At 32.0% G+C, this 13,189-nt stretch overlaps 1 long non-coding RNA gene across 1 annotated transcript in view; it reads left to right on the top strand.

Moving 5' to 3' along the window:
- Positions 1-7,489: 7,489 nt before the first annotated feature.
- Positions 7,490-13,189, top strand: part of LOC136795088 (uncharacterized) — a 15,422-nt gene continuing 9,722 nt past the window's right edge. Inside the window, exon 1 of the long non-coding RNA XR_010842636.1 lies at positions 7,490-8,186. This is a non-coding gene — a long non-coding RNA (uncharacterized lncRNA). The remainder of the gene's footprint in view (positions 8,187-13,189) is intronic.

Raw genomic sequence — 13,189 nt, 5'->3', positions numbered from 1 at the left:
TCAATCGGGTATGTCCTATTCTGAGTCGGATGATCACTACTACATCTTTATCACCGAATTGGCTCTCGTTTCTACTCCTGTTCATGCATTTTTACCAAGTCCTCATTATATTCTGTGTTTTTTTTTTTGTTTTTTTTATGTCATGTTATTGTTATAAATATTATTACACGTGGTCGATGGCTTACACGTGTAAGAATATTTTTAGGTTTTGACTTACCATTTCAACATTCTTATGCGCCTATACCATTCTATGTTTTTTTTAAAAATGTTATTTTAATTTTATTTGTGTGATAATTTCATTCTCAATTTACAACTTGTAGCTATGCTCGTTCGCAAACCATGGACATAAAGCGCTCGATCACAAACTTGCTGAAACGTGCCGGGATCACTGATTGACAACTTGGCTTATACACAGAAGCATTTGCCAAACTAGTGTAGTTTTTACTTTGTTAGTCCATTCAATAATATACACTCGTAGTTCTATTCCTTTCATTGCGGTTTAGCGGTATATAATACAATTTATTTATACTTTCGTATAAATAAGCAAGAAAAAAAAAATATATATGCAACAACAGTACATACTATAAAATAAGACATCCGGCTTTCTCAATGAAGGAAAGCTTAAAAATGAGCTAACGGCGGATGCAAGGTATCAACAAAGTAGTGGAGTGGAAGAATTTGATGATTAACAAATGACGTTAGATACGGGCCGTCCTTAGCTCAGATGGTTAGGCGTAGTCTACCAATCCGGCCTGGGGCGTTGATTTTTTTCATTGAGTGGTGGTCCCACAAAATGAAAAACTTGACCCCAACCATGGTTAAGGTGTATAAGACTCCAATGGGAGTCTTGGCCGAAAAAAAAATTAATTCAAGATAATATTAGGAAACATAAGAAAAATATTATTAATGATAATAGTCTTTATTTATATAAATGTATGCATTTATAATAGCAGTATTTACGTTTTCATTTACATCTACTTTTTCTTTATATACATGTATAGATAGACCTTCCTTCAAGGAGTATTAGTCTTTAACGCGGACTATCCGTACTTGGGTTCTCAAAAAACAATTTGAATAAACATGTTGAATAATGTGAAAATAAATTAACTATATGATACAATGGGTAAATGACTATTACTCACACTTTTATTCAAATATAAGTCACTTACCCATTGTATCATATAGTTAATTTTCTTTCACATAGTTCAATATGTTTATTTAAATTTGTTTTCCGTTTTTTTTACACTACTTACATATCTTATCTCATAAATATCTTCTTACCTGTATAATATTACATTTTATCTTTCACTGTTAACAATCAATTAATTGATAGAAACCCCCCTACTATCTAATTCCCTGGTTATCAATCAACTGTTTTGTATTATTCAATTCTATCTTTCTCTAAATGGTGGTTATTATCTCTTTTTGTGTTATAGCCCTGATGAAGACCTGAAACTCAGGTCGGAACATCGGTATCAATAAATAATTTTTTTTTTATTTATGTTCTTTTGTGCTGACCGCACCCCCGACCATCTTCTCCAAATATTATTTATATTATAAGATTATTTCTTGGACAAAAGGCCATTGACGGTGAACAGAAGGATATTTTAAAATTAAATTTATGTATTCAACTTTTTTTATTTTAAATACTTTTTTATTTATTGATAGATATCACAATCTGCCACACAGTTGTGGGCAATAGGTAATAGTGATGAATGATGTCATACATACTAAAATAAAATAGAATAAATAAATGAATGAAAAAAAAAACTCTTAAAATATATACAAACAGAAGAATAAACAAAATGAACATAATCAAACTATGTGTTTGAAAAATAAATAAATTAATAAAATAACATAATGATAAAATAATATAGTCTCTAGTCACATTTAAACTCTATCCACGTTTCCGGAAACATAAAAGTTCATTTTTTTTTTTTGTGTACAAAGGTTTATTATTTAAAAATAATAAATTTACTCCATTTTGTTAATTTTTAATTTATAACTTCTCCTTTTTGTTAACCAGTTGACAGGGCTAATGATAAAGGATTCGCATGTTAAAGCTGTCCTGATTTCAAACACAGGCACTTCTATGCTAGTAGATATTTTAACGGAATTCGTTTTATTTTCGTAGTGTTAGGAACGTTTGTGTCCCCCGGGACAGATCGTAAATTCCCTTTTAAATGATGGAGCGTCTGCTTTGTTTGAAGTGTCGAAAAGATCCCTCCCTAATGGCGCTTCAACTACCTTGATATATGGGCGGCAGAATATGTTGACATAATCTCGCCTTTGGTAAATCAAAGTTGTTCACGGACGATTTTCTTGTTTAAAATATTCTCTGTTACACTACCCTAAGCAGTGGGTTGTAGTGTTTAACTATCTAGTCAAACTGTAAAGAACTGCTGCTAGCATATCGTATTCTCCTTCAATGAAGAATTCCTGAAATACGGGGGAAGGGAAGAGGTATGCAGATTACCATCCTATTTTAACCATAGTAGGAGGATCAAGTTTTGCTAGAGAATAAAAGTCGACCTCCCAGGCTGGATTTCTTTTTAAATCTTAAAATTGCAGGCTAATTGTCCTTGTCACAAATAACTTTTTCTAAAAATTTATTTGTTAGATTTAAAACTTTTTTACAAAACACTTTCCTTCCTTCCTTCACTTACATTATCAACTTAAAATTTTGAAAATGGCCTGAGGGCCAAAACGTTGGAGAAGTTTAAAAGAAGGATCAAAATTGTTTTAAATTAAGAATAAACTAAACCACTCTCAAACAAGCATATATAAAATAATTAATCAAATTTTTTTTTATTTATTTATTTTTCCTTTTTATCAATTTAAAAATTTTATTTTATTAACTATACAATTTTATTCTCCCTATCTCACTCTCTCAGACCTCCAGTTTCCTGTGATCCAGTATTCACGTTCGATCCGTTAAGTATAGTAACTTATCTAAATTCTTAATTCTGAAGCTAAAATCTCTAATGTTTAAAGAGCGGGTTAAAATATTTTTTTATTTTTCTATTATGAAGGTTCATTGTTTGAAATTAATAAAATATTGTAATTTAAATTGCATGAGTTGACACCCCCCCCCCCCTTCCGAGCCCTTCCCTTCCAGTTCGGCTCATCTCCACCGGAAATTACACTCCCTTCATTTCCCTTTTAATTAGGAAAGTCCTAATTTGATTTAATACTTTTACGAAGGGGTGTTTAATATAAAAAAAAAGAATCAATATAGCTTACTAAAAAACATGATAACGAGTTTTAATAAAAAAATTAACTGTATTTTTAAGAATAAAATATGAAGAATTATTCTTGTTTACTTTCACTTACCTCTATGTATGGAATATATGATAAGGGGAAGTATTACGATCGTGAAAATTTTCAAATATGTGTTTTTAATATGTAAGTTCCAAGGACCGGTTTGAGAGTCAGCAAACCGCCAGGAGCATGCGCAGTAGGTGTTTTTCCTTCCCAAATCCTCTACTGCGCATGCTCCTGACACTAACCGGTCCTCTTAATTTTCATTTCTTGTACTTCTTATGCTTTCTTCTCATTTGATCTCTTAAAGAAGTTTTTTTTTTCTGTTCTATGAAAAATGTCATTTATCATTATCCTGTAGTTTTCTTATCTTTACATTTTCTTCTATCTTCTTTATTATTCATTTTTATATTAAATATTGTTTTATTTTAAATTTTATCAGCCATATCATATTATATGTTCACATTTTTCGTCTTTTCTCTTTCACCTTTTATTTTATTGTCCCATCCATTTACAGGAATATTTTAAATTTTATATTTATATATTTTTTCCTTTATCAGCACATTATTTCAGGCCATAAATCAATCATTCGTAGAACATAACATAATCAGGGCATAGTGAAAGGGCGTCCCTATAGTACAAAAGCCAACAGGAGAAATAGGCAGTTATTTCACTCCAATTTTTGATTACTTTAATGAAAACTAGGTATAATTACTAGTCAAAATTGATGAGTCTACCAAGTATAGGTAGGGAGATTAAAAATGGCGGCTGTTTCAAAACCTTAAAAAACATTAATTATTCATTCGGAGCTCTATATCTTAAAAACTACCAACAACACTAGAAAATCTAAAAGAACATTATTTAAAGAAGAGTAAATTTGCTAAAATATAAACCCTAATAGAGATATTTACGTCCAATAGTTCTCGAGATATAGCTTTTTAAAAAACAACATTTCTTAAAAATGTACTGAAAGATTAGTCGTTAGTTAATTTATTTTGAGAAATCTATATCTCAAAAACCTTTTGATGTCTATTACCACTCAAATTAAAGCTAGATAATTGCACTGTACAGTCTTTTAGGACCTTTATCTTCGTATGAGTAGTAGTTTTTATGATATTTGATAAAATAAATTGTTTTATAGTTGTTCGGACAAATTTTCATTTGCCAAATTTATATTTATATGCGAATATCATAAAAACTACTACCCCTACGAAGATAAGTATCATGAAGAACTTTATAGTAAGTTAAATTTCCTTTATTTTGAGGGCTGGCAGACATATGTGCGTCTTATGGGTCTAGAGATATATTTTTTCAAAACTCAAACATTTTATACGAACAACTAGAAATTAACATTTTGTGAATCTATTTTGTCAAATATTATAAAAACTACTGTTCCTACAAAGATAAATGTTATAGACTATTTTATAGTAAATTGAACTAGCTTTAATTTGAGTGCTAATAGACATCTATACGTCACTTAGTTTCTGAGGTATAGATTTCTCAAAATAAATTACATTTTTAAGAAATTTTGCGTTTTAAAAAGCTATATCTCGAGAACTATTGGAGCCAAATACTCTATTAGGACTAATATTTCAGCAAATTCACTCTTCTTTAAATAATATTTTTTTTTAGATTTTCTAGTGTTGTTAGTAGTTTTGAAGATATAGAGCTCCGAATGAAAAATTAATGTTTTGAAACAGCCGCCATTTTTTATTCTCTACCTATACTTGGCAGACTCATCAGTTTTGACTAGTAATTATATATAGTTTTTATTATAATAATAAATTGGGGTGAGATAACTGTCATTTTTTTTTCTTCCCGGCTCTTGTACTACTCTTTTACTCTGCCCCAGAGAGGTAAAATTCAATTTTCAAATACTTCACTCCATTTATTTTTCCTTAGCAAAATTAGAGACTAGCTGTTGAGAGACCATCGGGACGCAGACGAACGCATTGGGTCAGGGCTAGGAATAGTTGGCAGGATCCCTTAGCCCCAGCTGTTCCGCCTCGTACGCTATTCGTTATTATTAGTATTATTTATAATTACAATTGCGATTTGCGAACACTGCCAATCCGAACGCTATTACTAACGCAACATAGTTGGCATCGATAACAACGGAGGATATCTTTAAGATGTCTACTTCGTCGCACATCGTGGAGCGATCAGGTGCATTTCTAATATTGAAGAATGCGGATTTTAGTATTACTATGGTGCATTACCTTACGTAATACAGTCTGAAACGAACATATAATACTGTGGGGGCCCGTTTAGGACCTCAATAGAATTTTTGCATTTCTTACTTATTTTATTAATCCTAGTATCAACATTTAGTCTTGTCATTGATATAAGGAGTGTTAAAAATATTCAGATAAAAAAAAGTAATTTATTATTCTATTATTCTGCTTTTTTAATTTTATGCCAATCTCCTCGCCAGCACAATTCCTATCTTCACCGGTTTCCAAAACATTCTTCATCATTTCTAGAATCTGTTTAAACTGAAGAAATTAGTTTGATTGGTCGCTCAAGCTTTTCGTTATGGGTGGCTCAACTAATATTTTACTTATAGCACAAGAGCTCAAGAGGAAAAAAATTCACAACTTTAAAAAAATAAATTCATTTTTATTCAGAGCTCTATATCTTCAACGCGACCAAGAACAGCTGACAACCTAAGAGAACATCATATAAAGTAGAGTAATTATGAGCCCTAATAGAGCTATTTAAGTTCAATAGTCCTCGATATATGCTCGTAGTAGGGATAAAAGGCCAATTCTGGCCCACCTCAATGAGTCAACTTGGACTTTAGACCCTAGCTTCGACCCTACCTTAACCACTGGTCACATGACCCCTGGCGGGAGATTTAAATTCAAATTTAATTCGACATAACCTTAACAACTCACGTGATCAGTCACGTGGCCCCTATTGGGGGGGGGGTCAAATTCGTATTTAGCTCGACTTAACCACTGCTAACGTACTTACTGACCACTAGTAACGTGACCTTTGGTGGGAGATTTGAATTTCAATTTTTACTTCCTAACCTTGAACACGTATAGTTCTTTAAAAAGCAATATTTAATAAAAAATGCACTGAAAAATCAAAAGTTAGTGAATTTATTTTGAGAAATATATATCTCAAAAATGATTTAACGTCTATTTGTACTCAAATCAAAGGTAGTTTAATGGCCTATAAAGTAGTTTATGACGTTTATCTTCGTAGGAGTAGTAGTTTTTATGATATTTGCTGAAATAAATTAATTTATAGTTGTTCAGACAAAACAATTCATGTTCAATTATTTATCTGCCGACGTTTCGCCCCACTTTGTAAGGCTTCATCTGTGCCAAACAAAATACAAAAAAAAAAAAACTAACTTTTGTGTCTTTTTTTTTTTGGTCATGATGAAGCCTTACAAAGTGTGGCGAAACGTCGGCCGATAAATAATTGAACATGAATTGTTTTGTCTGAACAACTATAAATTAATTTATTTTAGCAAATATCATAAAAACTACTACTCCTACGAAGATAAACGTCATAAACTACTTTCGAAGACGTCGACAAATAAGTAGTTGTTAACTTCTTCATCTCCTTCATTTTTTTAAAATACGGCCAATCATTTATTTATATAATTTAATTTTATTACATTAGTTTAAACATAAATTTAGATAAAATATTGACATATTAGACTTATTTATAAGATGATAGTGACCGATATGACCGTTGTTGTCATCAGCTGAGATCATGAGCTACTTTACAAACACATATTATTCGCTAAAATCATATCATTTAAAATCCTGCATTGTGTAGCCTTATAAATTCTTAGGCCAACTTATTCTTCTTCGTATCGAATATTTTAGGTAATATTTTTTTTTTTTTTCAAAAACCTTATAGTGCTGTTTCGCACCCATATAGAACAGTAGGAAGTACTATAGTCTTGTAAATTCTAACTTTAAAGTTTTTGGACCGTAGGCGCGAGCTAAATAGTTTCGACATTGAAAAATAACAAGATGAGGTGTAGATAGTTGACCGTAGATTGCTGATTGGAGAAGTCGGTCCGGGGGTGCGGTCAGCAAATAACAAGAAAAATAAACAAAACAATATTTATTTTATGCCGACGTTTCGACCTGAGTTTCAGGTCTTCATCAGGGCTAAAGAACTAAAGAGATAACACCATCATTTAGAGAAACATAAAATACAACTCCTTTCAATTTTATGTTTCTCTAAATGTTGGTGTTATCTCTTTTGTTCTTTAGCCCTGATGAAGACCTGAAACTCAGGTCGAAACATCGGCATAAAATAAATAAATATTGTTGTGTTTATTTATGTTGTTCTTTGCTGACCCTACCCCCCGACCAACTTCTCCAATCAATTTGAAAAATAACAAGCATTTTCCATTTTTTTCTAGTTACTGCAGACTTTAAAAACTTCCCTAACTGTATGAATGTATTTCCTCCTACATCTTGTTTGTTAGTTTTGAAAGGGCGTTTAACAGCCTGGTCATCAACGCCCGTTGGTTGTTGGCTTTGGTAAGGCCTAGTTGTTTCATAGTCATAGCTTTGGTATGGTGTACTAATCCGCACCAGTGGGACTCATTTCCGTGAGATTTGAAATACTATCTAGCTAGGCAGTTATAATTTATTTAATAATCGTTACGATAATGGAAAGGATGATGATAAGCAGATAAGTAACTGTTCTAATTTTAAAAATAAGGCAAGATAAGTAGATAATTATAATAATTAAAGGCTGGTTATTAAATTAGTCTGATGGATGAATTTAATGACTTTTTCTATTACAGATTGGTCGTGGTTAACTGGTTCAGAGTTAATTTGTAGTGATGAGATTCTTCAAAAATGTGTTTGACGGTCAAATTACTATGGCATTTCGATCATTTTGGAGGGGCCTCTCCTGTTATGAGGTGGATGTGTGTCAATCGGGTATGTCCTATTCTGAGTCGGATGATCACTACTACATCTTTATCACCGAATTGGCTCTCGTTTCTACTCCTGTTCATGCATTTTTACCAAGTCCTCATTATATTCTGTGTTTTTTTTTTTGTTTTTTTTATGTCATGTTATTGTTATAAATATTATTACACGTGGTCGATGGCTTACACGTGTAAGAATATTTTTAGGTTTTGACTTACCATTTCAACATTCTTATGCGCCTATACCATTCTATGTTTTTTTTAAAAATGTTATTTTAATTTTATTTGTGTGATAATTTCATTCTCAATTTACAACTTGTAGCTATGCTCGTTCGCAAACCATGGACATAAAGCGCTCGATCACAAACTTGCTGAAACGTGCCGGGATCACTGATTGACAACTTGGCTTATACACAGAAGCATTTGCCAAACTAGTGTAGTTTTTACTTTGTTAGTCCATTCAATAATATACACTCGTAGTTCTATTCCTTTCATTGCGGTTTAGCGGTATATAATACAATTTATTTATACTTTCGTATAAATAAGCAAGAAAAAAAAAATATATATGCAACAACAGTACATACTATAAAATAAGACATCCGGCTTTCTCAATGAAGGAAAGCTTAAAAATGAGCTAACGGCGGATGCAAGGTATCAACAAAGTAGTGGAGTGGAAGAATTTGATGATTAACAAATGACGTTAGATACGGGCCGTCCTTAGCTCAGATGGTTAGGCGTAGTCTACCAATCCGGCCTGGGGCGTTGATTTTTTTCATTGAGTGGTGGTCCCACAAAATGAAAAACTTGACCCCAACCATGGTTAAGGTGTATAAGACTCCAATGGGAGTCTTGGCCGAAAAAAAAATTAATTCAAGATAATATTAGGAAACATAAGAAAAATATTATTAATTAATATATTTTAAAACTATTATAAAATATGATTATAATTTATACTACATTATAAAATATAGGAAAATATTATTTTATATCTTTTTTCTTTCGAATGTTATTTATTAAACGTGAAATTTCCCTGATACTTTTCAGTGGCCTTTAGCTTATCTTTCCCTTTCCTTCATTCTGAAAGGGGAGCTTCCTATTTTGTCTATTATTGGGTTGAAAAAAAAATCAATTAATCAATTATATATGACCCATTTTGATCTTTTAAATATTGCCATTTTCCAGGTATTTTTTAAATCCCGTCCTCCCAAAACTTCTCAGATTTTTGCGCAATGAAGTCCTTCATGTTGGTTTTGCAGTCCTCGAGCGAATTTCGAAGGGCCCGAAATAAGTGAAAATTATATCCATAAATTTTAAGATAATTCTGTAAAAATAAAATAGTTTAAATGGAAGGTACCAACGATTTTAAGATTTTCTGCTTTATTTTTGAGGTGCGCTATTGTTTTCAGCACTGACACGATAACATTCGATCCCATATTTTAATATTGATTCAAATAATGCTTTGTACATTACTATTAGAGCTCTGTCAAGTACAAATTTTAGTTCATGAATAGTTAATTTACTATTTGAGTTATTTCGACCGGATACGGTTCATCTTACTTTTATATATTACACATGGCCAATCTACGATTTTCCAATACTTTAGTAATATGATATTATATAGCATTGTAATAGTAATATATTGAACGTTCGGCTGTCATGAGGGCGTTCGAATGCCTGCTCGGAACCGAAACTTTTGCCCGTTAGCCTCAGGCTTTTGATTTCACCTCTCCTAATCAGAGCAGGGATCTCTGTTGTGTAATTGCCTTGAGATTGCTCAAACTTAGGCGTTTCGAATCCGTTCGTTTAAATCTGTTTATTCAATTTTGGACTATTTGGAATCTGACTGGTCTATAATCTCGAACGGTGGTTTCCAAACGGAGTGTCGTGGCCATCTGGTTTGCCCCCAGCGTATAGCTACTTCAAAAAGCAATGATTCAAATTGGAAATAGTTAAACGATTGTTTAAGATGTATAATAATAATAATAATAATAATAAAGGCTTAACGAACCCGAAGGTTCGATGCCGATACCACCAAACGCTCTCTGCATACATCTTCCAGTGATGCCTCTCCAAACCCAATTCCACTAAATCTGTTTTAACACATTCCTCCCATCTACGTTTCGGTCTACCCTTCGGACGTTTACCCGTCGGTTCAGTGTTTATTACCATTTTAGGGATCCGCTTGTTACTAACCCCTACAACCGTACATGTCCATATTATACGCCGCAATGCTATAACTTGAATTATATTTACCGGGTGAAGGTCTCTTAATTCAGGGTTGTGTAATCTTCTAAATTCTCCCGTTAATTCATCCTTTTTCGGTCCGAATATTTTGCTTCATACTTTATGTTCGAATACCCTAAACGCTGTTCATCTCTTAGTGTAGGAGGCCACGTCTCACATCCATAAAGAACAGTGGGAAGGATAATGGCTTTGTAAATTCTAACTTTTAAGTTTTTCAATAGAAGCAGTTTCGAAATAGAAAAATAACAAGTATTTCCCGCCTTCAACCTAGCTTTTATTACCTCATCAATTTCGTTTTTCCTAGTTACCGTAGAACCTAAATACTTAAACGTATTTACTTGTTCAAAAGTATTTCCTCCTGTATCTATATCACCGAAATTGCTCGCGTTTCTACTGCTAACCATATATTTTGTTTTATCCGTATTTTTTTCAAGATCTAGTTCCTTGCTGGAGTTTATTAGCGTGGTTGTATTTAGTTCTATAGATTCTTTTCATCACCCAATAATACCAAACCATCTGCATACCCTAGCACCGGCATTTTACCACCCAAAGTTAAACTCTTTACAGTATTGATCACACTTTTAATGACGTATTCTAGTGCTAGATTAAATAAGATAGGTGATAAAGAATCACCTTGTTTTAAACCCGACCGGATCTAGAATTTCTCAGAATAATGATTACCGTTCGTATAAGATGTATAATATATGTTTTAAAATTCTATCGATTCGGTATAATTATGTTATTTCAAATCTTGCCAATTTAACCGAGGAGAAGATGGTTGGGGTGTGGTCAAAGAATATCACAAATAAGTTATAAAACTTATTTAATAGTGCCAAGGTTTCGGCCAGAATTTCTAGCCTTCATCAGGGCTAAGAACAAAAAACAAGACAACAACCAATGAATAAAAAGGATATATATAATGATTAAAGCAAATGATTGTACAGAATGAACATAGATAAAAATAAATTAATGAAAGAAGTGGGAAATAAAACGTATATTTAGGTAATTAAATAATTAAGAAAATAAAAATATGAAGTTATATAATGCAAAGAAACAACGAAATATGAATAATTTAATCAAATAATAATAATTTAAAAATTAAAGTTATGGAAAAACAAGAAAATATATGTCACTTATGAAATATGTATTTTCGAATTATTTATTTGTCTTGCTTAACTTTATATATTTTTTTTTATTCTAGTATGTAGAACCGTTATTTACGGTAAACCAAGAGAAATTAACAATTACAGTATTTTAGAAAATAATTAGTACGATTATCGTTTTGGTCTTTATGGGAATTTATTTTTAATTTTTCCCATATTATTTAACTCAATTATTGTATTCAAAGTCACTATAGAAGCCCTTCAGTACAAACAACGGAGTTACGTGAATATGGACAGCTTCAAGACCCCTTTGAACTGGGCTCTGGCAAACGTCATTCAATAGCGTTCAATCAAAATGAATGAGCCTTTCACAAATAGCATTGGCAATTAACGTTCTTGTTAATTAATCTTTACAATTTAATTATTATAACCAATGGGTTCATTCATTGAATCGCAATTTCATAAATATCGTATAGCCAATCTCCAGAATTTGTTGTTATATTTATTTAGAGTTATAAACAAATATAGAATTGCCAACTGATGAATATTTGTGCTCTCCGTGTTTTAATTATTTAAAGAATTTTACTAACCTTTGGCTTCAATAATTAACACTAGTTTAAGATTGTATTTTAAAATTCTATCGATTCATGTAAATCCATTTTTCAAATCTTAGCTGTTTATTTTGTATTTAGCATAGTACAAATATATGTTTACGAAGACATTATATGTCTAGGTATTTAAATTGAAACATTTCTTTTGTGAGTGAGTATTGTAATAATTATATGCTTGCAAAAATTCCGGAATTCCGGGCCGGGGACTCGAACTCGCAACCTTTAAGATGGCAGACAGGGGCGTAACCACGCTGCTACCATCACCCCGGATAGGTTATGTAGTACTATTTATGTGAATTTGTATTACCTACAACTAACATTGCTGATATTTACGTTTCTATTCATTTTGCCTATCTTTTTCTGTTTATATATTTTTATAATGAAAATAGAGTAAATCCAATGTCAATCACCTTTACGCTTGTCGTAAAACCATAACTTACTTCCCCTACACCCTAGTGTCATTTGATAATACCCCACCCATTTGCACCGAACAGATCCGTTACCTAGGACTATATCAGGACAAACAACGAACTTTGGATCCTAATTAAAACCTGGAAATCGCTCGTCAGTTCCAACTATTACAACGCTTACTTGACAAACGGTCTAAAATCCCAACTAATTACAAAAGACTAATTTATAGGACTCTAATAAGGCCTATCTGGACTTACGGAGTTGACAGTCTCCACCAAAACCATCGAATTCCTCTCGTATCTAATCCTTACAGTTCCAAAATTCTTCGTAAAATTCTCAATGCTCCTTATTTTGTCACAAATCAAATCATCCATCAGGGTCTCAAATGTACCTTATGTTGCCTATCTGGTCAGAACCAGATACAAATCCTTCCACGATTAACCATCTAACCGCTAAAACCCACTTCTTTCTATTCTTCTCCTTCATTACCTGATAATGCTCATAGATGTCTGAAAATAAGGTGGCCATGTGATATTCAACTTTTATTTATTTTTTTTTTTTATTTATTTATTAATATTTACAACTGTATAAAAAAATACAACCAGTAAATTTGATCATAATGACATAATGATATGATACAGGAT

This window comes from Halyomorpha halys, unplaced genomic scaffold, assembly GCF_000696795.3.
Source record: "Halyomorpha halys isolate HHAL.00 unplaced genomic scaffold, Hhal_1.1 Scaffold1983.1, whole genome shotgun sequence".
Lineage (NCBI taxonomy): Eukaryota > Metazoa > Arthropoda > Insecta > Hemiptera > Pentatomidae > Halyomorpha > Halyomorpha halys.
Note: the sequence above shows the minus strand (reverse complement) of the source record. Positions and strands in the feature narration are given on the sequence as shown.